At 39.0% G+C, this 25,330-nt stretch overlaps 1 protein-coding gene across 9 annotated transcripts in view; it reads left to right on the top strand.

Moving 5' to 3' along the window:
• The first annotated feature begins 4,896 nt into the window (after window positions 1-4,896).
• ZNF148 (zinc finger protein 148) overlaps window positions 4,897-25,330 on the top strand; it is a 129,221-nt gene continuing 108,787 nt past the window's right edge. For 3 of the 9 annotated variants that reach the window (XM_036018222.1, XM_036018219.1, XM_036018220.1), the window contains exon 1: window positions 4,981-5,160. The gene's annotated coding sequence lies outside the window, so the exon portion shown is untranslated. Of the gene's footprint in view, window positions 5,161-23,422; window positions 23,555-25,330 lie in introns of all 9 variants that reach the window. The other 6 variants (XM_036018218.1, XM_036018221.1, XM_028505210.2 and 3 more) reach the window with 5 other exon arrangements.

Genomic DNA, 25,330 nt, shown 5'->3' with positions numbered 1-25,330 from the left:
AAATGTCTTTCTGTGGCCTAAGAGACTCGTGGTCGCTCGATAAACAAGCCTGCCACAACAGAGGACATGGTCCATTGGGAAAGCTGCAGCACAGTGGGGATATACCTCTGTACCACTTTCTCTTGCCCAGTGTAAAGCAGCTATAATGTAAATATCAAATGTTCACATTAATATTAAGATCAATACTTCATGCATGTATTCAGTACATTTGTTATTTTACTATACATTAGATTTTGGTGCCCTTATTTCCTTTTCTGAGATTCTAGAATACAACCTGTGTGATTTGAAGACTGGTGGTAATAATGTGTCTTACAGTGTGAGCCACAGGGATATTTAACACAGGTTTTACAGTGACTAAATTGTACTCAAAACTTTCATTTTTCTTTTTTTTATTAGCTCTCCTATCTGACATCTTGGGGAATGTGGTATTTAGTATAAATGGAGTCTCCAAATAACTGATGTTTAATACTGTAAGCACCAAAACATTAAAAAACAAAAAAATATGGGAACTTTACCAATATAACACACATTTCCCTGCCTTTTGAAATAAAATACCCCAAATAGTAACTGTTCCATGTCAACTTGGGGTTCCCCCGGTGGACATCAGTTATTTGGACGTCCTGTCCGTCCACAGCAGAGGTCTGAGGAGCGCTCGTGCAGGCGCAGGTGATGGGGGACCTCAGGCTACGTGGGTGATGCCTGCAGCTGTGACACTGAAATTTGTTTTCTTGCAAACCAAACCCAATCAGCTGATTTCTGAGCTTTCCCCTCTTCCTCCCCCCACCCTTTTTTTTTTTTTTTTTTTTTACAGGGGGAGGGAGGTAAACCATGTTTCTTTGTTCTCCATTTGTATAATCAGAGCTTGGAAGACTTGTTCACAATTATAAAACAAATCCCTTCTTTGTCATAATGGAAGAATGAAACTTATGCTTATGTAGCTGTGTACTTTGGTGGGGGGGACAGTATAAAATACTCGTCTTTATGAAATAATAATTAGTGAGAGAAAAGGTAAAACAGCCTCTTCCCACCAGCTATCTACTCTATCACCGATGCTGTCATTTCCTTCCATTATCCCTGCTATAGATCACTTTCACCGAATTTCCAGTTTGCATTTGCTCTTCAGCCCTCCTTGTTCACACTTTGTTCATGGAGTATGGAGGCTTACTCTGCAATCATTTGATGGTGTGTGTGTGTTGTTTGGAAAGGACTTGCTTCGAAGCTTACACATTTTTTAATTACTAGGAAATAAGTGCTTCTCTAAATATAAAAGTCCTACATAATGTTTGATATTTGTACAGAACTTCACATGTATGTTTTTAGAGGTATGAACAAGGTGGAAAGTTTTGTTTTGGCATCAGGATAATATGCTAGTTTATAGGCTCCATCAGTGAGGGAACCTAAAGCACCCCCTCTACACGTTTATGTTTTCAGACTATTATTCTCAAATTATTGCATTTTTTAAACCTCTCTCCTCCATTAGCCTAAGAGCTTCTTATGAGCTTAGACCACATCCTAATCTTTGAACCTAGCCCTCGTGTTCTTATGTAGCTGCATGATCTCCAGGAAAGTGTAAAATGGTTGTCTTTATGAAAAATCACTTAGTGAATGAAAACCGAACACCCCTAACACTTCATTCTTGTGTTCTTGGGCATCTTGACTTTTCACTCCCGTGTTACCCTGAATCCCTCTAAACCATGATTTTCTCATTGCTGATGAACTCAGTGCAAACCAGTATCTCTTTTACCTCTTCTGTTGAGTCTTGCATGTGGGCTTTTAGTAAATGTTTACAATGAACGTTGGCAGGTTGGAAGACAGTTAATTTTAGGAAAGTAACTCCTTTGTGTTGATCTCCATAATTGGTTAGCAACAGGATAATTTTCATATTCCCTCACAAGTCCAGGATTCTAACATGCTTTTAAATTTAAATTTTAAAAAGACAGTAAAAACAAGAAAGAAAAAATTCATCACTGCATTATTGCTTATCTGGCAATAAGCAAATGTATAAGAATCTTTAAAGCTCTAAAATGATAAAAAAAATTTCCAATTGATATTCTGTTTTATGGAAACCCAGAACTTTAATATATTTAAGTAGTTAACTTGTCTTCATTCTGCTTAAACTTTGGGAAAAAAAGGGGTAGAAACTTGATTCACTGGTATTTGTTGAGTAGAAAATAGTAAACATATACAATAGCACAATTTCATCAGCTTTATAAATAAAATTATTCAGGCAAAGATTATGTTCAGAAATAAATTCTCTGAATAGTGTTACATATTTTTTAATGCAGCTTTAATTGCTTAGTTTTTTCCTAGGTTCATCTACTGATCATATGCCCTTTTTATTTCCTATGCTAAACAACTGTGAAGATATTTTCATTTTTAAAAAAAACGATTTTATTTCGCCCTGGCTGGCGTAGCTCAGTGGATTGAGCTCGGGCTGCAAACCAAAGTATCGCAGGTTCGATTCCCAGCCAGGGCACATGCCAGGGTTGCAGGCCCCAGCAACTGCACATTCATGTTTTTCTCTCTTTCTCCCTCCCTTCCCCTCTCTAAAAAGAAATAAAATCTTTTTTTTTTTAAGATTTATTTATTTATTTTTAGAGAAGGGAAGGGAGGGAGAGGGAGAGAAACATCAGTGTGTGGTTGTCTCTCACGTACCCGCAATTGGGGACCTGGCCTACAACCCAGGCATGTGTCCTGACTGGGAATTGAACCAGTGTCCCTTTGGTTCACAGGCCCGCACTCAATCCACTGAGCCACACCAGCCAGGGCTAAGATATTTTTCCACTTAAATAATTTTTTGTTATCAGTATAGTTTGTTTTTTTCTCTTGCTAGTTGGTTAGTGTTGTCCCTATACACCAAGGTTGCGGGTTCAATCCCTGATCAGGGCACATACAGGAAGCAACCAATGAATGCATGAATAAGTGGAACAACAAATTGATGTCTCTCTCTCTCCCTGGTCATTGTCAATCCTGGTTTTAATGTCTTCATAAAATTTATAAGATATTACCAGTGAGGGAAGCTGGGTGAAAGTAAATGGGACTTGGTACAATTTTTTGCAACTTCTTGTGAACCTGTGATTATTTCATAATAAAACTTTTTTTAAAAAAGGAAAGCAGGATGAATGCCTAAGGCTGGTATTTGGGGAGGTGAGCAAGAGGAGCATGGAGAGGCAAATGGAGACTAAGAAATAGTTGTAGAAGTTTAACCTACAAGACTTAAACTTGTTCCTCCCAACACTTCTGCTATTACTACTTCTATAGTGCTCTTTATTCAGTTCATGCTAGATCATTGTTTCTCTGTTGTTTCTTAGTTACCGTGCTGAGCAGAGAATTAGATCTATTCCTAATGGCAAACCAACCAATCTTAGCCCATTGGGTATAATCTCTAGGCCTTCAATCCTTTTCAGTTATTAGTTTTCCTGTTACCTAATATTCAGTGTCTGCTTCTTTGCTGCCAGAGGTGCTTTTCACTTCCACATCTGATTTTGGTGCCATTGCAGGTGCTAGAAGTTGCCAGAAGGCTGTCCTCCAGATAACTCTCTTGCCCTAGCTGGGATCACTGTTTTGTTGATTTAGCATTCAGAATATGTACTGTCATATTATTTAAAAATGTATTTCTTAATGGAGAAAGTACACAGAGAGTGATTGTGGAACTGTGGCTTATCCTCCTTCTTCTTAGTTACCTGTGTCTAAATTTAGTTGAACCTGTGGAGGGGCTTGGGCTATTTCTAAACAGGCATCACGATTACTAAGGTTAGTGTCTGGACGTACATTAACCTTGAAGACACTAATCTAATTCAGTGCCATCACAAGTGCATGATGCTAGTTTGGAATTTTGCCAAAAAGCACTATTCAAATGAACATTCAGTTGGCAAGGGGTAGGAAGGTGGGTGTGAACAAGGGAAGAACTCCAGAAATGGTTATACAGATATTTTAACGCCTTTGCTGTTTCCTCAGAGGATATGTTTAACTATAGGACAGACACTCTAAATAAATCTTCAGACTATTATGAAGAGACAGTACTGAAGGCATTTCTTCCTAAGGTAAGTTGCTGACGCTAATAATCACTCAAAAATCACCGAGCATCTATTATGCCACATGGCCAACCTTGTGCTAGGGTGGGGACATAAAGATGAGTAATTGTAAACCATCCAGCACGCACAGGGACCTCAGGGTGGCTTCTAAGTGTTAGTTGAATGAAGGCACCATTACGGAGGTCACAATTTGTCTAAGGTCACTTAAAGGGCCTTCAAGGGAGGAGACTTAATTGTGCAATTCCAGCATTGCATAGATCATTACCAAGTCTTTGTCATCTAGACTGAAAAGTTTTGGGCCCCAGGTGAAGTGAGCGGAAAATACCATGTAAGACCTTGCGCAATAGAATCCATAACCGCATCTCTTGATCTTTATGCTCACACCCTGCATCTCAGTTTACAGACACTAAGGGGGTTTGCTAGCTTCAAGGGCGCAAAGCTGCAGCTTCCGTAAAAGGTGGCATTTGGGATGGTGGAGGCTAACGACTGGAGGTGGTGTGGAAAGGGCTAGGTGAGGGAGGAGAAACGAAAAAGCCAAGAAATTTTGGCAGATAACCTTTCACCTTCCTTTTCCCAGGGCCTGAAACACGAATGACCCCCGAGTCCACCACTTCTCAGCACGCTATGCACTGACGAAGGGTTGAAGGCGGACTTCCAGTCAGCTTTCCAGATTTTTTTGAAACTGCTATCTTCCCAGGACCAGCCCGGGCGAACTGTAGCTCGGGATCAGCTTCCCTCGCGCCGGGCTAGTGACACGCAGGCGCCGGAATCGAAGCCACATTCGGTCTTCCCAGCTAAGACCCGGAGATAGAGAGGGCTGGCGTCCCGGATCGCTTCCCGAGTGCGGGTCTTCCCATAAGACACTGCGGCGGCAGTGGCGGCCACCGCGGCGGCGCTCTAGCCGAGGCATGTCTGCGTCTCTACTGCTCTGGGAGGAGGAAGAGAAGGAGGAAGAGGAGGAGGAGGGGGAGGAAGAGGAGAAAGGCGCAGGGGTGGGAGCAGTTGTCGAATCTGCTACAGCAAAAGTTCTCCCCCCTCCTCCCTTCCCCTCTTCTCAAGGTCCCTAGAAAGGTTGGAGCTGCTGCCGTCTACAGTCGGTGATCGCACGACTCGGCGCCCGCCCGCGGTAAAGCGCTGGGCCTGGCAGGCCCGGGCCCGGGGGAGGGCGGGGGAGGGGGAGGGGGTGGCGCGCGGGGGGGAGCGCGCGGCGGTAAAGGCCTGACCCCGGGGGGAGCGAGCCGTGGCGACGCTGGGGGTGGCCAGGGAACCGGCGGAGGCCGGGGGAAACGCAGGAGCAGGCTGGGGGGACGGGAGGAAGCAGGGCGCGGATGGTGGGTTGGGGGATTGAGAAAGGATAATGCCGGGGGTGGCAGAGGCAACTAGGCGGCCTCCGAGGCCTGAGGGAGGTGTCAGAGGTAGGGGAGAAGGTGGAATGTTTGCACGGGGAGGCCAGAGGGTACTCGGTGTGGGTGTGAAAAGGCTAGGGAGACACCAGGTCTCTGTCCACCGTGCCTGGTGCAGTGCTTTATGCACCGCAGGCCTCAGTCACTGTTGCTGCCTGAGTGTTCTTTGGGAGAAGGAAGGGCAGGGATTGGAGAAAAGGGAATTCTTGCAGGAAACCTAGTGGGAGTGTGTACAAGGAGAGCGGCTTGGGGGAAGAATGCCGGATAGGTGGAGGAATGCAGAGGGTGGCTGTGAAGAAGTCTTGAGGATTCTGGGAGAGTGTTCATTGTGCAGATATATTAGGTATTTCGTTATGGAAAAAACTGAAGCGTATTTAAGGAAAAGGAAAGGAGGAATATAAGGAGTTCCCGTGAATAGAAAGAATAGCGTTTGAAGCAAGAGGGAGTGTTAATATTAGATAAAATGAAGAGAATTCATGGTAGAATAGACAATATAGTAGAATTAATGAATGTTTGCCCGAAGACTAAAGCGTTATTCCAGATGGACCAGGGTGGCCTAGTTCTGAACCTGGTTGGGCTCTACTGTAGATGACATCTGGTAAGTGTGGGTCCTGGCAGTGGTTGGGGTCACTGAGAATTAGATCTTAGTATGTAGTTTGGTCTCAGACATTTTAGACCTGCACCAGTGGATGTGAGAATCTCTGAAACAGATCTTAAGGAAACACCTGGCCTAAAGGTATTCTCTAGACCCGGGAGTTTAGATTTTTGCAAATTTGAAGTATTATTACTTACCAGAGACTGGACGAACACAATCTTGGCAAATGCTGGAATGGAAATTACTTCACTTGGTTTTCTTCTTCACTGCTCAGCTTAACTGGTCCAGGAGAATTAGTGCGGTATTATTCAGCTTGGATTGCAGTCCCTGGGGTTATAATTGGTGGTGGTGGGATTCCATGCATGGTGGCCCTTTGGTGGCTCCATTTGTACCTCAGATTAGTATAATTGACTGGATTGGTTCCGTAACTCTGGCTGATGGCAGACCTTTTGCCATTCACAGTTCCTGAATGTATATTCTCACTGAGGCATGGTGGTATTGAAGAACATGAATCAGCCTATAGAGTGTAAGCCAGCAGAATATCTATTTTGGTCTTAGATTGTAAGGTTGCCTTGAAGTTTAGGGGAACCTGAAGAGAATGGATACTTCTAAATCCAGGTTGGAGGGAGTATTAGCATTTTTATATCAGGAAATGAACCAAGACCTATTGGATTTGCTCCTGAGTTCACTCCCCGATTTCAGTAGGGAACTCTGTGTTAGAACCATGTTCTTAAAGCTTTATTCACCTTTTGAATCAGCTTTATTCACCTGAAAATTGGTTATTAGGAAAGACTTGTATACACATTACGTTGTAATATTAATTCAGCTGAGGAGAGGGTGGTTTGAAAATCCTTTTATGGAAGTAGAGGGTGGAGGGATTAATGGGGGACATGGAAAGAAGTTCGGGAGAGCGATGGAAAAATTCAGTCGTTTATTTAACAACTATCTCTAAAGGAGGATGATAATTTGGCATTGGAGTGGAGAGGGGCTCTTATTAAATTTATAGAAATAATCCAGATTATTTTTTAAAATTTGGAAAACTGTCAGTATGTTATGTATTACTGTAAGATTATTCAGTGTTTTACATTTTTATTATCATCGTAGTGTGAGAGGGTGTGTTTTTCTTCCCCCTCACTGGCACTGTGTAGTATCAGCTTTTAAATATTTTTTTAAGTTTATAAAGCTTGTAAGTTTATGGACTTCAGTATAGTATGTCATTATTGTTTTTCTCCCATTTTTAAAATATGTGAAATAATATATGTGCATAATTAAAAAACAAAATTGTAGTGAGAGCTTATAATGAAAAGCAATAGCCCCTGTCTCACTTGTTTAATTGCACTTCCACTTTCTAGAGTCTCCTATTTCTAAGCATTAATTTTTCTAGCTCTTATGTTTTTCTCGAGGTTCAAAAATAATTAGCATGTACTATTATTTTCTGGTTGATTAAAATGACATTATGAAGTAGTCAAAGGCTTCTTACTGTGAATGGAAAGGCTTTATGTCACTGGCATTATTCCCTTCCTGCTTCTCCTTTGTAACCTTTGACAGTTACTATTTTAACTTTTTTATTCTGTTTTTATATCTTTAATATACATAAAGAGAAAGCATTTAAAAGCAGACTGGAAATACTGGGTGAGATGATAAAGGGAGGTTTGATGGATGGACCAACAAGGAAGAGTAGGGTGTAGGAACAGCATCTTTGCAGCATAACAGTTGCTTGTTAGAGATGAAGATTGCTTGGCAGTGATAGTTCATCTTGGAATTAGTCACCAGGTCAGCTGCACAGTAGTATTCTTTGACAGTCTTCTGGAGAGTTTTAGTGTGGTGAATCCGGGGATGGAATCAAGTGACCCTTAATTGTTTTTTCCATGCTTCTATGTCAGTTCTTACATTTTCTGGAAGGAAGGATTGGTGTGGATCTGTGTTTCATTTTTGTGTGGATGGAGGGATGGGGAAATGTGATAAGTGGGGAGGAGCTGAGGGACAGGGTATGAGCAGGTGGTGGTAAATTTGTGGGAGGGTGTAGAAAAGGTAAAGAATTCTGAGGACATTTCGATATACTTGTTGTGAAGGAGAGTTAAATTATAGTGGTGAGACTGAGATTTGTTGAAATTATAAGGAAATTAGCATACTTAAGACACAAGTATGTTGGTAAATATGGTGGAAAAACGTATGGTGCTCATATATTAGGACAGATTCATAAAAGGCTGGTTTTTGGACTTTGTGTGTGAGGTGCAACATTCCCAAATCAGTGTGACTGAGATTGGGAGAGTAGAAGGATCTTGCTCCTGTTTTAGGAAGTCTTGTTTAAATGGCCCCACCTCTTGAGTTCTTTCTTACTCTGAATAAAAACAACATTCACATACCGCTAAATCTTGTCTTTGCTTATGAGAATTATTCTCTGTTGTGCAAAAGGTGGTTATTGTAACCTGCCCTAGAGCTGAGATTTACTTTAATCTCTGGGGACACTCACAACAGCCTGATTCTTAAGTGCTTAATAAAATACCTGTTGAATGACTGATAGAAAGTAACATTCACTGTTTAGTAATAAATAGTGGGAATGTATGAAATTGCTGAGAGCCCTGTGGGGGTATTGCAGACACAATATGTGAGTGTGTGTGAGGGAGAGGGAGAGGGAGAGAGAGAGAGGGAGAGAGAGGGACAGACCACACATACAAAAGGGATATCCTACTGGGCAAGGCCTTTAGATTTAAGGGAAGAAATACAAAATGGATTAGAATGGAACTGTAACAGTCTTGCAAAAACATTGAAGGGGTGGGACCAAAGGTTCTAGTCTAATCTGAGGCTAGTTTAACCTGAGTGAATCTGGTCTGGAGCTGGGGGCTGCTTTAATTTGGATTTTCTTACCCCAGGCCTTAATGACTGCTTAAGATATTTTTCTCTGTTTCAAGAATCTGTCTGATTTGATTTGATTCATTCTTAAGATGATAAAAAAGTGTTCGATGAAGTTCCTTCTCTCAGGGTATTTATAATACTTATGTTCTTTTAGGGAGAGAAAGTTTGAATTAATTCAGTAACAGTGTAAGATTACAGAAGTTGATTTTTTAAAACAAATATCAAAAGTACACCTTTGGTGAGAATTTTTATATTTTGATAGTCATTTTCAGAGAAGTGTTCAGAACTTTTTTGGAACACCTTTTCTGAATTACCTCCTGAGCCTCTTAGCACATCCTATACAATTTACCTTGAGTACCTGTTGTCTGCTGTTGGGGGAAGCAGCCTTTAAAGGTGAGAGAAACATGGTCCCGGTCTTCTCAGAGTTCATAATCCCTCCAGGATGGCACAGTTACAAATAATACGGGGCATACTATTACTCTGAATAGTCTCATTGGTGACATATTTTTAGTTTGAAAGATTGATTTTTAGAAATGCTAAAGATCTGTTGATATCAGTAGAGTGAATAAAGAACAGTTTTGGTCTAAATACACTGAGTCACAGAACTGGGAGTGAATATTTTTTTTTGGTTGACATATTAACTGACTTTGGAAAACACTCCTAAAGAGGAAGTCGGAGATATTTTGAATGTTGGTGACCATTCACATGTAGTTAGTGAGACCCTAGATGAATGTTGGTTAAATGCATCAGATGATCGGATGGATGGCGTGAATAAATGAGTTAAGTAGTAGCCTCCCAAGGTAAATATTTTAAAGAAGATCACACTGATTTTAATATGTACAAGTAAATAAATTCAGGTTATGTTTGTTAATAGTTTCATTACTGTGAACAAGATAGTTTATGATTAAGTTCCTAAATGAGTTTTGCAGACAGTAAGTGCTGTAGGAGTTCAGAGAATGGAGAAATGAATATTGGCTAAGATTTGGGGAAAGGGATTGCAGTGTACCATACTTTAGCTAGATACTTGAAAGGGTTCCTTAGGGATCTCAAGAGAGAAACTAAATTGCTCCAAATTTCTCTTGCAGCCCTAGAATGAACCCAGAGTCCTAATCTATTTTTGTTTGTATGCTTTCTGCCTATTTCATTTTAGCTACTCCTACTGGTTTGCTCCTTTTCAAATCTACTTTGTTGGGTAGATTTTGAGCGCTCCAGACAACTGAGGGGGGTGATCTCTTTCCATCTATGTCTAGTGTAACTTGTAGCTTTTCCATTTTTGAGCCTGTACCCCACAGGTTGCTTGGTTTCTGTGAGTGAAGAGCATGAGTCAACTTGGCTGTTATTCTAGCATTTTCCTGCATGATTTTCTTAATGCTGCTTTCTGAATTACAGAGTAGAATAGACAAAGAATTGAGGGCCTATGTCCAGTAGACACATGAATGATGAACAGATGAGTGAATGAGAAAGTATTTGAGACAAGGTAGGAGATCTGAATTATCTTAGATAATTATCTTAGATAATTTAGATCCAAATTCTCTATATGTTTTCTGTTTGTTTCAATTTATTTATTTATAGCCAGTCTTTTTCTATAAAGAATGTAATGGGGCTGACAAGTGTACAGGGGTGGACAAAAGTAGGTTAAATTACCAGCCATCATTACCTAAAAGATAATAATAAGTAAGGACACAAAATAATAATAATAATAATAATAATAATTAACACAAATAATACAAATAAAGAATATGATATTTAATAATAACAATACAAGAATAAAACTTTCCCGTACTCACGACTGTAAACCTACTTTTGCCCATCCCTGTGCATACATGAATTGAAAAGGCAAAATGAAAGAAAAATCTGTTCAACTGCTGTAAAATTATCATTATGGATGCTAGAAAACTAGGAATAACGTGAAAGATAAGCAGATGGAGAAGAAAAGGTTTTATCTGATAGAAAGTATAATTCTGAAAGAAGAAAAAGATTAATATAGGACAGTTTATGTTTAGAGGAAAGCAATAGAAAATTGAGGGTAAAGAGGATTATTTGAAATGGCTGTTCTGGGGAGGAAGATGGTAAGTCTATTTGAAAGATAACAGTAGTAGAAATTATTTATCATGTTGATTTATAACTGAGGTTTCAGAAAATGATGGGATGAGTTTTCTTTAGTCCACAGATAATGCATGCTTGTTATATGCAAAAGCATTGTTGGATTCAGTAAGTAATAAATTCTTTGCTTTTTATATTCTAATAGGCAGCTGGACTTATGCACAAATAACTACACTATGATCACAAATATGTCATAAGAAAAATACTCAGTGTTACTGAAGTAAAAGGGAGTAAAAAGCATTTGACTAAGGGAAAAACCTGGGACTGCATTTAGTGGCATGGAAGTGATATTTTAGCTGGGCTTGGAAGGAATGGATAGGATCCTGACTGGCAGAAATTACTGGGAAGAGAGCATTCCAACCTGAGAGATTAGCAAAATCAAAGGTTTGGAGGTGAGGAGCAATGATACATAGGGAATAGAGAGTTTAAATTTTTTTAACTATGACCTATAGGAAGAAATATATGTTACATCTTCACCTAATATATGCATGTATGAATGTTTGTGTGTATGCATAAAAGAAAAAGTTTCAATAACAATAACATTTCTTACCATGCTAGATGTACTCAAATGCTTTCTATTTTGTTTGGCTAAAAAGAAGAAAAGACGGCTATCATTCATTAAACTGATTTCATGACTAACTAAGTAAATGATCACTACCCATAGTCTGGAACATAGAGTTCATGAATAGAACATGATATGATCCAAGGTAGAAAGAGAGTTATTTGGGGTTGGGTAGAAAATAGATGGCCTTGAAAGCTAAGATAAATAGTTTGTATTTGATATGACATAGTGTTGTGCTTAGTAAGCAGACAGAAGCTGGGTTTTAGTATTGGCCCATCTGTTTACCCATTTTGTGATTATTGAGAGATTACTTGCTCTCTGAGACTCAGTTTTCTCATCAGAAAATTGATAATCATACCTTCTACGCAAGGATTTGAGGATTAAAATATGTTAACATTTATCATTAAAGTATGTTAATATATATATCATTAAACTATAGCTATTGAACTTTCTGGAGCATTGAATTGAGGACTATGTATGTTAGAGGACTTGATCTGACAGTATGCTACACCACACAGGATAGATTTGGGGCAGGGTGGAGTGGTGGTAGAGTAAGGTTGGAGGTGAGAAGAAGAGAAACTACTGGAGAAACTAAGAAGAACTTAAATTAGTTTGACAGCAGAAAGATTCGAAATGAAAGGGTGGGATGTGATTGGATGGGGGGGGAGATGACTGGAAATTTAGAGTTGTGGAAAGATTCAAAATGCAGCAGCTAAAACTGGATTGCGTTTTTTGGTAGTTTAGTGGGGTACATTAGAGTACAGTTTATGGCAACAGTAGGTCCCCAGTTATTTGTTGAACGATTAAATATGTAAACTGAGGAATAAATTTTGAGTGGAGACTGGAATGGATGGGTTTGAGAAGGTTGGGTTAGACTGAAGGGTGCTTTTGATTAACTGCAGAGTTTATTCATTCAGGAAATATTTTTTTATACTTTGTACAAGATTCCATGGTAGGCACTGTGAAGGATGTATGTTTATATATGATGCAGTTTCTGTTCTTTAGGAGTTGATCTAGGGTCAAGAATGTGGTCATGTCCATCTCTGATAGAAGTACTATGGCAGATTCAATTTTGTGGAGGACTTGGTGTGTAGCTTAGACCGTGAAGGATAAATAGGATTATAATAGGCAAGATGGTGGGAGATGAGTGACAGTGAGAAAAGTTGGGGTTGTGTTTAGAGGTTGGTGGTCTAGGTTAGCTAGAAGTTAGGATTCATGTTGATGAATGGACGGAAATAAAGCTGTAAAGTAGTTGAAACATCTAAAAGTCTGGACTGAACTGATTTAAAAAATATTTGAGATATAACTTACATCAAGTGCTCAAATCTCAAGGGTACGGGCTAATGACATATTTTAGGTATTGTACAGTGGTTTGTAACCACTGCCGAGTTCAAGATATAGAATGTTTCCGACATGTTAGAAGCCTTCCTCGTGTCACCTCCAAGTTGATGCCTCCTCCAACCAGAAGCAACTCATTCCGACCTCTGTCACAGCAGAGTAGTTTTGTGTGTTTTTGCATTTCATGTAAGTGGAATCACACTTTTGTGTCTGGTTCATTATGCTGACCATATGTCTGTGAGGTTCATCCATGATGTGTATAGTAGTAGTTCATTTTTTTTTTGCTCTGGGATTCTACAACATGAACATGCCACAGTGCATTTATCCATTCCATAATTGTTGGACAACTGAGTAGGTTCTATTTTTTTGAAGTCTAAGGAGTTTTAACTTGACTCACTATGCAGTGAGGAACCATTGATGTTTTTTGAGTGGGGAAATAAGGTGGGTTTATGAATACTTAGTGTGGTGACCTGTTTTTTTGTTTGTTTGCAGTGAAGGGAATCTAGTGACCAGGAGACAAAGTTAGAAGACTGTGACAAAAGTGTGAAGTATTGAGAGTCTAAGTTGGAATGGTGGTAGTGGGAATAAAAGGAAAGGGATAGATATAAGAAATATGGCAAAGAAAGAATTGAAGGATTTGATAGCACATGGGCTTTTGGGACACTTGAGAAACAGTGAACAAGAAAAGCTAAGGGAAATTCTAGGGCTTTTAACATAGGTGACAGTGAGAATGGGGGTGCCACTAACAGAAATTACTGGATCAGTTAGCAGAACTATTTTGGTGGCGGAAGAATGGCTACTTCAGTGTTAAGACATTGACCAATGTGTCAGGCACTGGTGGAAGTATCTGAAAGGAATTATCTAGTTAGAATTAAAAGTACTGGATTCAGCTGAAGAAGAGGTCTGATAGAGATTTGGGAATATGTACATAGTGTTGATAATTGAAGCTACTAATTCTGGATTTGATAGGACACTGATGGCTATGAAATTATTTGGACTGTTAATTGAGGTGTTAACTGAAGCAATAATTGAAGATCTAGTTAAAAAGAAACCATTATTTTTTAATTCCTCAGGAATAAGATTAGCAGAGGGTGATGGTTTAAATATTTTGGGGAGCTGGAGGATGATAACCATATGAGGAATGAAAATGTAGAAGCAGTGGTAAAAGATGAGATCCTGATGGCCAGAGAATTAGAGAAAGCTCCAGGGCAGAACTAGGGAAAATATCCACTCTGTGGGCTAAGAAGAGGACCAGTAGTCATTGGAGAAAGAAACAGCAGCTAGAGACCAGAATAGACATACGTGGCGCAGTGCAAAGGTGCAGTTCACGCGTCATTGCCAGAGAGAGGATAAGGACCTGGGTGGTGGGTCATAGGATTTAGCACATGGAATTTTTTGATGTTGTTGTTGTCTTCAAGAGAACAATTCAGAGGCCAGAGTGCATGGCAGTAAAGGACTGAATGGATTGGGTTAATATGGAAAAAATGGGCTGTAGGAATTGTATTAAGTTTATTTTTAGAAGGAGGAACAATTTTTTTTCCAAAACTGGAGGCAAGAAGTAGTAAGTGGATGAAGAAGCAGAATTTTTTTTTAAATTTTTTAAAATTTTAATCATTGTTCAAGTACAGTTTTCTCCCCCCTACTCCCATTCCAGCCCACCCAGCCGACCCTCCGCCCTTCCCCCCATTAGCCCCCACCCCTAGTTTTTGTCCATGTGTCCTCCGAATTTGTTCCTGTAAACCCTACCCATTCCCCCCTGAAATTCCCTCTTCTCTCCCCTCTGGTCACTGTCAGACTATCCCCTATTTCAGTGTCTTTGGTTATATTTTGCTAGTTTTTGTTTTGTTTTGTTTTGTTGTTTAGATTCCTGTTAAAGGTGATATCATGTGGTATTTGTCTTTCACTGCCTGGCTTGTTTTGCTTAGCATAATGCTTTCCAGCTCCATCCATGCTGTTGCAAAGGGTAGGAGCTCCTTCTTTCTTTCTGCTGCATAGAATTCCATTGTGTAAATGTACCATAGTTTTTTGATCCATTCATTTACTGATGGGCATCTAGGTTGCTTCCAGCACCTAGCTATTGTAAATTGTGCTGCTATGAACATCGGGGTGCAGAGGTTCTTTTGAATTGGTGTTTTAGTATTCTTAGGATAGAGTCCCAGCAGTGGAATTGCCGGGTCAAAAGGCAGATCCATTTTTAGTTTTCTGAGGAAGTTCCAAACTGAGAAGCAGAATTTTTAGAAGCTGTAAGGAGGACTTGATTATAGATAGAGGAGGTGTGATTTGAGGGAATTTCATGAAATAGATTATTTGATGGGGTTAAGTACTTACATATAACAATGATTTGGATTAATCAAGATGAGAGTTGTATTTAGGATAAATCACTTGTAAACGATTTCATAAATTTCTGGTGGTGCTTAACACCCAGTGTGTGGGTGTGGAGAAAACAGATGGTGAAGATGTTCTGACACTGGGGAGATACATGGTGAATGGAATGGAAGGTCATGACATTCTGGAGAGGGCAATATTAAAATGGCTGATGGACAGATTTAAATTGTGGGGGGAAACGAGTGAAGCTAACAGGAGGTGAGGAGCAGGCATAGGCCTAGACAGAAAAGTAGTTATGGTTAAAAAAAGTCAGGGTTCTTGAAATTACAATCCTAGTGGTACAGCACTTCCAGCTGATGCCCTCTTTTCAGTATATATATGTGCAAGGGTAAAGCACAGGTGAAGGTTTCAGGAGTTGAGGAAGGTGAGGGTGTAGAAAATTCTTCAACATCGTTTTTGAAGTCAGTGAGAATAATGACTGAATCTGGGACAAATCAGAATTGAAATTTTGGGGGAGGATTGTAGGTAGTAGGGTATTGTGGAATTTGGTGATGTTGCAGATGGGATGGTTTAAGTGAGTAAAGTGAATTACAAAGAGTGACTTTTTTAGTGATTGAGAACAATGGGAGTGTCCGAAGCAGTTGGTTCTGTAACAAACTGGAGAAGGAGAATGGATGGCTAAGTCATGAGAGAAGCAGGTTGTCCAGGAAAAGTCAAGCTTGAGATGAAATGAGGAGGTGGTCACAACAATCCAGGGAAGAGATAAGTCATCCAGATTGTACTGGCATTGGGATGGAGATAAATAGATGGATTTGTTACATTCACCAGTTCCTTAAATTTCTTTTCTAAATACTTTATTTTTATTGTTCAAGTACAGTTGTCTCTAAATTTCTTTATAAATAAATTATACTTCACAGTCATAACCAGCCTGGGCTGGAGTGACTCGGTTGGAGCCACAACCTTGTACATGTAGGGCTGTGTGTTCTGTTTCTGGTCTGGGCACATGCCTGGTTGCAGATTCCATCCCCGGGCCAGGCACATATGATCCCTGGGCCGGGCATGTATGGGAGGCAACTAATCGATGTTTCTCTCCCTTCCTCTTTCTGTAAAAACAATGAAAAAATGTCCTTGGGTGAGGATAAAAAATATTAAAAAATTATAACCATTAATGTGTAATAATTGATACAAATTCAACCGAGAGATTTGTAAATTAGGAATGAGACAATGAAAGAAAAAAAAGATGGGGTAAAGTTGTGCTATAGGGTTGGTCAAAAAGTCCATTTAGTTTTTTCTATAAAATAAAAGACACATTTTTCATTTTCACCAATGACGTTATTGATTTGGATATTTTGAGTATGTTAGTTATCTCCTGCTATTGGCTTCTAGTGGGTAGAGGCCAGGCATGCTGCTAAACATCTTCCAGTGCATAAAACAGTTCCACAGCAAAGAAGTATTTGAACAGAATTGTCAATAGTACCAAGGAACTTTGCAAACTACTTTTGATACGTTTGGTCAGTCACAGCACCTTCTCTATACACTGCACAAATCTTTTTATGTGTTTCAGTTATGTTTTTACCTTTCTTAAAATAATAAAGCATAAATCGCAGAAAATGTTGCATATTTTCTTTGATCTTCAGTGTTAAAATGACTTAAAAAATTCACCAATTTTGGTAAGTTTTTAAAAAAATGCACACTGATATGACAGCTGTCACAGTACAATCTAACAAAATTGTTTCAAATAAACTTCAAGACAGCTAGGACTACTAGAGTCATTGTAAGGAATAAACTAAATTAACTTATTGGCCAAACCAGTAATAATGAAAGGCAAAAGACGTGGGGTAATTTGTTGACAAGGAACATAGGTAAGCTGATAGAAGCTAGTAAACAGATAATACAGAAATGAATGAGGAGGTTGGAGTTGACCCAAATAGAAATAAGAGTAAAGTGAAGAGGAGCTTGAGTAGTTCGTAGCAGAGAAAATATGGAGAAAACAATGTTACCTAGGAAACACCTAATGCCAGGAGACTATTTCTTCTCTGTGCATGTATAAGGACAGTCCTTGCCACCCGCTGCGTTACAAAGATGATAGTACATCATGCATAACTTTTTAAAAATATCATAAATGATAGAGACATTAAGCTCATTGGTCTACTTGAGTGCCTCAAAATCACATCAGACTTTTTGCAAAAATTGTGTGGTGGTAATTTGTTTATGTAAAGAGGTACAGGTAAAAAGTGGAAAGAATGGGGTGAGTGCTAGGAAGTAGGTGTCTTTGGGGCCATAAAATAGCCTCTATAGTTTTTTCTTTTTTGTCTAAATGACTTTTATCTCATATTTCTTAGTGTTACAAGGAGGCTGGTTTGCTCTGTGTTCTCATTTTATTTATTACTTGGATATGGAGCTATAAGAACAGGTATACAGTTCTAAAATGTTTTCTTGTGTTATATCTAGTTATTTATCATTTATTGAACATCTCAAAAGGAGCTATCTTACCAGTCCCCAAAACAAAATATGGTTAAAACTGAAACATTGCTGCTTTCTTTGTTTTGCTTTGCTTTTAAATCTTGAACATTTAAGGGCTTTGAACCTTCGTCGTTTTCCACTGATGATATTTTAGACCTAGACAGGTCTCTTACTCTTTGACTTTTGTCTCTGCTCTCAAACTTTTGTTTGTCCAGTACTGCAGTAGTATTCATTTATGTCAGACTTCGTCTTCTGTCAACTTTTCCCTTGTACTGTCAAAGATTTGACTCTCAAGTGCTTACCAAACTGTGGTTTTTGAGATTCTTTATCAGTGCCTTGCTGTGGTCCTGGCAACTGACATTTTAAACCATGAAGGTACCAATGCTGTATGCTTCATACCCTTCATATTTGCATTACATACCTCACATGATTAACTGACTCTTTCAACCTCTGAGCAAAGAATACTTTCTGACCCTCCAAACTTAATAATGAAAGGCCTGTGGGGATCCAGAGCGCTGACAGTCTCAGAGAGCCAAAGGATGTCACTTTGCCCGACTAAATCTTTGCTGTAACCTCCGATTTCGTCTAGAATTGTTTCTTAGGACCAGCTTCAAACATAGCTGAGCCTTGGTGAGTGGGAAGGAGTATATTGTGAATATTTGAGTGGATTAGTTGGATTACAGGAATGATGGATATCTTAGGGAAGGTGTTGGAAATGACTGTGGTAGGGAAATGACTGTGGTAGAAATGGAGAGAGTTTAAGTGATAATTATATTAATTGAGCATCGATAAGTGACTTCACAGGGTAGGGGTTGGATGCAGGAAATCTTGGTTGTCATGGAGCTTCTCTTGTAAATTTGAGAAGAGCCAGTATCTAAGGGATTAGAGTGAAACATACACTTGATGTTTTGCAGGGCCTTGTGTATGTGTGCTTGTCAAACATACATACCTGCCTGTATAGATACATATAATGATGGAAATAATGTGTTAATTTGATAAGGTTCTGTAGTCTTTAGGGAAATGGGCATGGTAGTCTTGAGTTATGAGTGATTCAAATGAATTGGTAGAGAGTATTTGGAAAGATCATTGTCAGATTATTGGGGATATGCTTAGGAAATGGATTTTTTCAGTGACTCTGGTGGCCTCTGAAATAGGTTCACAAGATTTGAGGGCAATGTGGGGGCAAATTTGTGTGTAACATCAGAGAGTGTTAGCTTTCAGGGAATGAGAGAACAGGAAAAAAAAGCTGTGTTTAAAAAAGTCATTTGAGTTACTAGGTAGGAGCTGATAAAAAGTTATGGAGAGGTTTTGAATAGGTAAGTGGGAGATGGATGGGATTTATGAGGAGACTTGTTACTATTAGAAGAGTAGATTTCAAAAGAGAAATGCAGTTCTTAGGTTAAAAACTGGAACGTAAGGGCAGACTAAAATGAGTAAATTAAGGTGTGGAGAAGTAAGAGTAAGAGGAAGGCTTAAGGAAGAAATTACTGTAAGATTTCTTATTTTAAGGAGTGTTGTGTCGGAGTCTACTTTTGATTAGTGCTTTAGTAAGGAAAAGGGGCTTAAAAATACCATGGTTTGTAGAAGTGGAGGGTTTACCAAGGGTAATTATGCATAGTGGTTTTATTTCTTAAGAAACCTGGGAGGTAGGGAGTCCTCCGGTTCTCTGGGCTTTTGGAGCCCAGGCCCGATTCGACAGCCACACGGGCGGGATTTTGCCAGCTCTGGGCTGGTCCGCGGGCGGAGCAGCGCGGGTGTTGGACCCAGAGCCGCCTCTCCGTCGCCGGCTCCGCCTGCGAGCGCGGGGGAGCAGAGCCCGGGCGGTGGGTCGCGGGCTGCAGGGATCCGCGCACCCACGGGCCTCTCCTCGGGCTCTCGAGTGAGTGAGTCCCGGGGCCGTGCGGTGGGAGCCGTGGGGAGGGGCTTTCTGTAGCTCCCGGACCAAACCTCCGCACGAGGCTCCCACGGCTTCCTTTTGTTGTGTGTGTTCGTGTGAGTGCACGCGCGCCTGCGTTAGTGCGCTCGTGTGCAGAGAGGCGGCGGGGAGCTCGGAGGAGCGGAGGCTTTTCCTGCCCGGGTGGCTGCTGCGCCTGGGGCCTTGGCGGGCCGTGGGGCCTCCCAGACACCGGTCTTCCGGGTCAGGGCCCGCGGCGCCGTCAGGGCCCCCTTTCCGCAGCCAGATGGCAAACTTTGTAAGTGGCTTCTTGGCTGCTAACAAGTGTCTGCCTGACAGCGGGGGGCCGCGGAGCCTTGACACCCCCTTTTCCCTCCTAACCCTGCTTTTTTCCAGTCTTCTGTGGGACTGCATTGTGTTTACACTTCTGTGGTGTGCGAAAAGGTCAGATGGGTAACTTGGTGTAATACACAGTGTTTTCCTTGGTATGAAGAGCAAAATCTGTACTCAGGTATCCGCGTATTGGTTGCACTAGTAAAATCTCTGTGTTTAGTGGTCGGAACAGCGGTAAGGTCTTTCCAGATTTAGACTAGGGGGCAAACTTTTGCTTTCCAGACTTTGTGAAGCACAAAGTGTCAGGAAAGAACTACTTGTGTAGCAAACTAAAAGTTAGACAGACTTAAAGCCCTTCCCAAGAGCTTGAATTAAAAACAACTTTTATTTTTGATTTTACATAATAATTGTGATTTGTGTAGTTTACAAGTAGAGTTTTGCAAAGTGGGTCATGGTGATAATAAAAGCATTGCTTATTTTATAGAGGGCAGTGGTAAATGCACCACACAGTTTTGAAATTTCAAGTATGTTAAATGTTGCTATAAATAAAATCCTATTCAGATTTTTAGATTTAATAAATCTAAAAATACGTTTGCAGTTGTCCTTTGGGTGTAAGAGGAAGTCCTGGGTTTCTCAGTGCATGTTTCTGGGCATATTTTCAGTATTGTCAGCATGATACCGGTATAGAACCTTAACCTGGGTGAATAATTTGCATGAGATTATCAGTCTGTTTTGCAGCTGGGAATAGACTCTGGTTCTCTTATTCCCAGTCTGGTGACCTATCCAAGAATAGACTAAGGAAACTGGGTATTTGTATGTTTGGTGGAAAATAATGGCTGAGTTTGATTTTTATAGTGGGTATTAAAGTACCAAAAAACAGATGTGTGAACGTTTAATTTTCTGTTGTAGCGTGTAAATGTAGTTTCCCCACACTGAGTGTCATTGGTCTTTAAATACATAAAGGACTTGAGCATATTTCTCAGTGTTACTTTTGAGGCATTTGTAGTCCATTTACAGTTGATTAAAACAGATGGATGCTTTTTGTATTTAACTGGATGGATCTTTTTCATGTGGGTATTCTCACTGGTTAGAGAATAGCAGGTCACTTGAGAAGGTTTAGCCTTCCCACAAATGCTAGAGGGAAGAATAATGACCCATATTTTGCTGTGTATGATGCACACGTTTTTGCCCAAATTTTTGAGGGAAAAATAAGGATGAGCATTGTATATGGGTATAGTGATTACACACAATGGGTATAATAATGGGTACACAAATCCCTTGTATAACAAAACTGTGGATGTATACTAAACATGGGAGTGCATTATGCATGGCAAAATGTGATATGTTAATTTTATTAATCTCTGATAAAAAAACAAACTTGGGCCTTATTGAGGATGCTCTTTATTTGAGAATGGACTACCTGTGGGGTTGTCATTCTTGTTACTGTATCAACAGTATTTGGTTAACCTGTTTTTCAGCAAGCCTTCATACAAAAGAATACCTTTACTTTTTCTAGTGTATGAGTGGCAGTTGAACCTTTTTGTTTTGTTCATTGCTACTCTTTCTTATGCCTTTTTCTTATATCACAAAAACAAAAAACAATCTTCCTTTTTCCCATCTCCAAAGAGCCCTCAAAATTTTAAATCTAATATCAGAGGTCCTTTACCAGAAGTGGTTTGGGTAATGTCTAAAGACATTGTTGAGCCCTGGCTGGGTAGCTAAATTGGTAGAGCATCATCCAGATACACCAAGGTTGCAGGTTTGATCTCTGGTCAGGGCACATACAAGAAGCAACCAGTGAAGGCATGAATAAGTGGAACAACAAATCTCCTTCCCCTCACCTCTCTAAAGTCAATAAATACAAATTTTTAAAAAATATTAAAAAAAAAGATCTTTGGTTGCCCTGGGGGATTCTACTTGTATCTAGTGGATAGATGCTAAATATCCTACAATGCACATGGTAGCCACCACAACAAAGAGTTTTCCAGGGCAGGCTGATGCTAGGAAATGTTGAGATGTTGATGTTGAGAAACCCTGATCTGATGTATCAAGAATAATATTCTCCAAAATAATGTAAGTCTATAAAAATTATGTTATAGCATATTAAAACTTGTTATAACAACATAATTATAAATACTGTATTGTGTAATTGTGTTACTTTATGTAGTTACAGTATTTATGACATTTTTGTATCTGTTATGTTTTTCCAAACGTCATTAGAATGATCATGGGTCAAAGTTTATAAAGTATATTTTAGAGCCTCATTACATAGGATTTTGGAGATGGAAGATGAACAAGTATATCTTTTCAGTATGTAGATAAGGAAATGGAGTTTAAAGAGATTGTGACTTAGCCAAATTCCCACAGACAGTGCAGAGTTTAGGTCTCTTGTTATTTCTCTTATAATTTAATTTTAATTTATTTAATTAAAACTAATTTAAAAATTTTTAAAGGTTTTATTTATTTATTTTTAGAGAGAGGGGAAGGGAGGGAGAAAGGGAGAGAAACATCAATGTGTGGTTGCCTCTTGTGCGCCCCCAACTGGGGACCTAGCCTGCAAGCCAGGCATGTGCCCTGACTGGGAATCCAATTGTGACCCTTGGGCTGCAGGCATGCACTCAATCCACTGAGCCCCACCAGACAGGGCATAATTTAAATTATAACTGAGGGAAATGGTATTCTATCATTTTTGCTTGATATACAAATAAATTAAACAAAAGTAAAAGTGATTATATTGTCAGAATCTCAGTGTTCAGTGAATTACTGATTTTCTTAGATTCCCATGCGTTGGATTCTTTAGCATGGTTTTGTAATCATTATCAACTTTTCACATCTGCTTCTAAAAAGTGTTGAAAATTTAAAAAGAGCACATACAATTTTAAAACAAAATTTAAAGTTAATAATGATACCTTAGGCAACATTGCAACCCAACTGGAATTGTTCAAATGTCTTACGGTGTCTTGAACTTGGACATCTGCTCTGTTGTGTGAGGATCACTATAATGAGTTTCTGTGCTTATTGTAAATCTATTCTAGCGAGAGTGTTTTAGCTAACTTGGGAAAAAGATAAGGAACTTTGAGGTGAAATGTAATTGGGTGAAATATAAATTGGGTATTTAGAAGAAATATTTTCAAATAAAGCTGTGTATTATAAGTAAGAAGTATCAGTTGGATTCTAAGTTTAAATTTTTTTTCCTGTAATGCTACTTTTTAAAAATATGAGTAAAATAATAAGGGCAAAAGACCATATGAGCAAATATTGCCTTAAAAATTGTTTTATATAGGAAATTTGTTTTATAGAAAAAATTTAAAATGCATATTAGCAAAAAGAAAAATAAAATTACCAACTGGAGAAGCTGCCATTAATATTTTGATAGATGGCTTTCTTATATTTTCATTAACCTTTTATTATGGGAAAATTTAAATAGATGAAAAATAGAGTAGTATTATGAATCTATATCTGTGACCTGACTTCAAGAGTTATCAATTAATGACCAGTCTCGTTTCATCTATACAGGCATACCTTGCTTTATTGCACCTCACAGATGTTGCATTTTTAACGAATTGAAGGCAAGACCCTCGACCAGGAAAAAAGATTGCAACTTGCTTTATTGCGGTGGTCTGGAACCAAACTTGCAGTATATCTGAGGTATGTTTGTAGCGCCATTCCCTTTCTCTCCTTGAATGAATAAATGAATGAATGAATTAATATTTATTTATTTATAGAGAGTGGAAGGGAGAAAGAGAGAGATAGAGAAACATCAGTGTGTGAGAGAAACGTGGACGGATTGCCTCTTGGCTCACAACCCAGGCGTGTGCCCTGACTGGGAATCAAATCAGTGACCCTTTGGTTCACAAGCCAGCACTCAATCCACTGAGCCACACCAGCCTGGGTTCCCCTCTCATTATTTAAAAAAAAAAAAAAAAACCCAACCAAAACCAAACCTTTATTTTGAAATAATTGTAGATTATAGACTCACAAAACTTTCAAAGTTAGTAGAGTCCTATATATCTTATACCCAGCTTTCCCTCGGGAGTGACGTCTTATAAAAGCTCTAGTAAGACATCAAAACCAGGAAATCGGTACTGATGCATTACTGTGAACTAAACTTACTTGGTTTTTACCATTTTTTTTAACCTGAATTCACTTTTGTATGTGTAATTCTATGAAGTTTTATCCTGTATATAACTCTGTAACTACCACCACAGCAAAGCTAACAGGACTGTTCCATTACCACAATGAAAACCTCTCTTACTACCCCTTTATATTCGTATCCCAATCTTAAAACCCTCCCTGTCCCCTAAAAAACTTATTTTCTACCTCTGTAGTTTTGTCATTTCAAGAATAGTATATATAGTATATTAATATGTACTTAGTTTAACTATTCACCTGTCAAAGGACTTTTGGTATATTCAGTATTTTGCTATTAAGAATCAAGTAAGTGGTTATGAACATTTATGTACAGGATTTTGTGTATAATTCTCTCAGGTAAAGAGTGAGCTTCTTGGGTTTTACAACAAGGGCATGCTTAATTTTATAAGAAACTTCTGAACTATTTTCCAGGATAGCCGTACCATTTTACATTCCCATAAGCACTGAATAAGAGATCTACTTTTTCTTCCTTCTCATTAGCATTTGTTATTATCACTGTTTTTTCTTTTAACTGTTCTAATAAGTATATAGTGCTGTCTCAAGTTTTAATTAGCATTGCCCTAATGGCTAATGATACTGAACATCTTTATGTGTACTTACTTGCTGTCTGTTTATGTCTTTTGCTCATTTTCTAATCAGATAATCAGATTTTTTTTGCTGTTAATTTTTGAGAGTTCTTTATATATTTTAGATATAAGATCTTTGTTAGCTATATAGTATGCAACTATTTTTCCCGGGTCGGAAGCTTATCTTTTCATCTTCTTAACAAGGTCTTTCACAGGGCCAGTGTGTATTATTTTGATGATGTCTGGTTTATTTTCTTTTATATGGATCATATTTTTGGTGCCAAGTCTGAGAATCCTTTTCTTTAGGTCCTGGTGGACCTTGCCTGTAATGTATGTACAACTTTTCTTCTAAAAGTTGTATAGTTTCATGTTTAAATTCATGATCCATTTTAAATTAATTTTTGTACATGGTTGTTAAGTTTAGGTCAAGATTTCTGTGGTGTTTTTCTTTTTCTTTTTTGCCTATTGATGTTCAGTTGTTTGAGCACTATTTGTTGAAAGGACTGTTATTCCTCCATTGAATTGTTTTTGCCCATTATCAGAAATCAGTTGGGCATATTTGTGTTGGTTTATTTTGGGGTTCTAGTATTCCGTTCCATTGATCCATCTGTTTCTCCCTCTGTCAGTACCACACTGGCTTGATTACTATAACTGTAATAGTAATCAAGACCAAATGTTAGTTAGTAAATGAGTAGTAAGTCATCAG

Source organism: Phyllostomus discolor, chromosome 2 (assembly GCF_004126475.2).
Source record: "Phyllostomus discolor isolate MPI-MPIP mPhyDis1 chromosome 2, mPhyDis1.pri.v3, whole genome shotgun sequence".
Classification (NCBI taxonomy): Eukaryota; Metazoa; Chordata; class Mammalia; order Chiroptera; family Phyllostomidae; genus Phyllostomus; species Phyllostomus discolor.
Note: the sequence above shows the minus strand (reverse complement) of the source record. Positions and strands in the feature narration are given on the sequence as shown.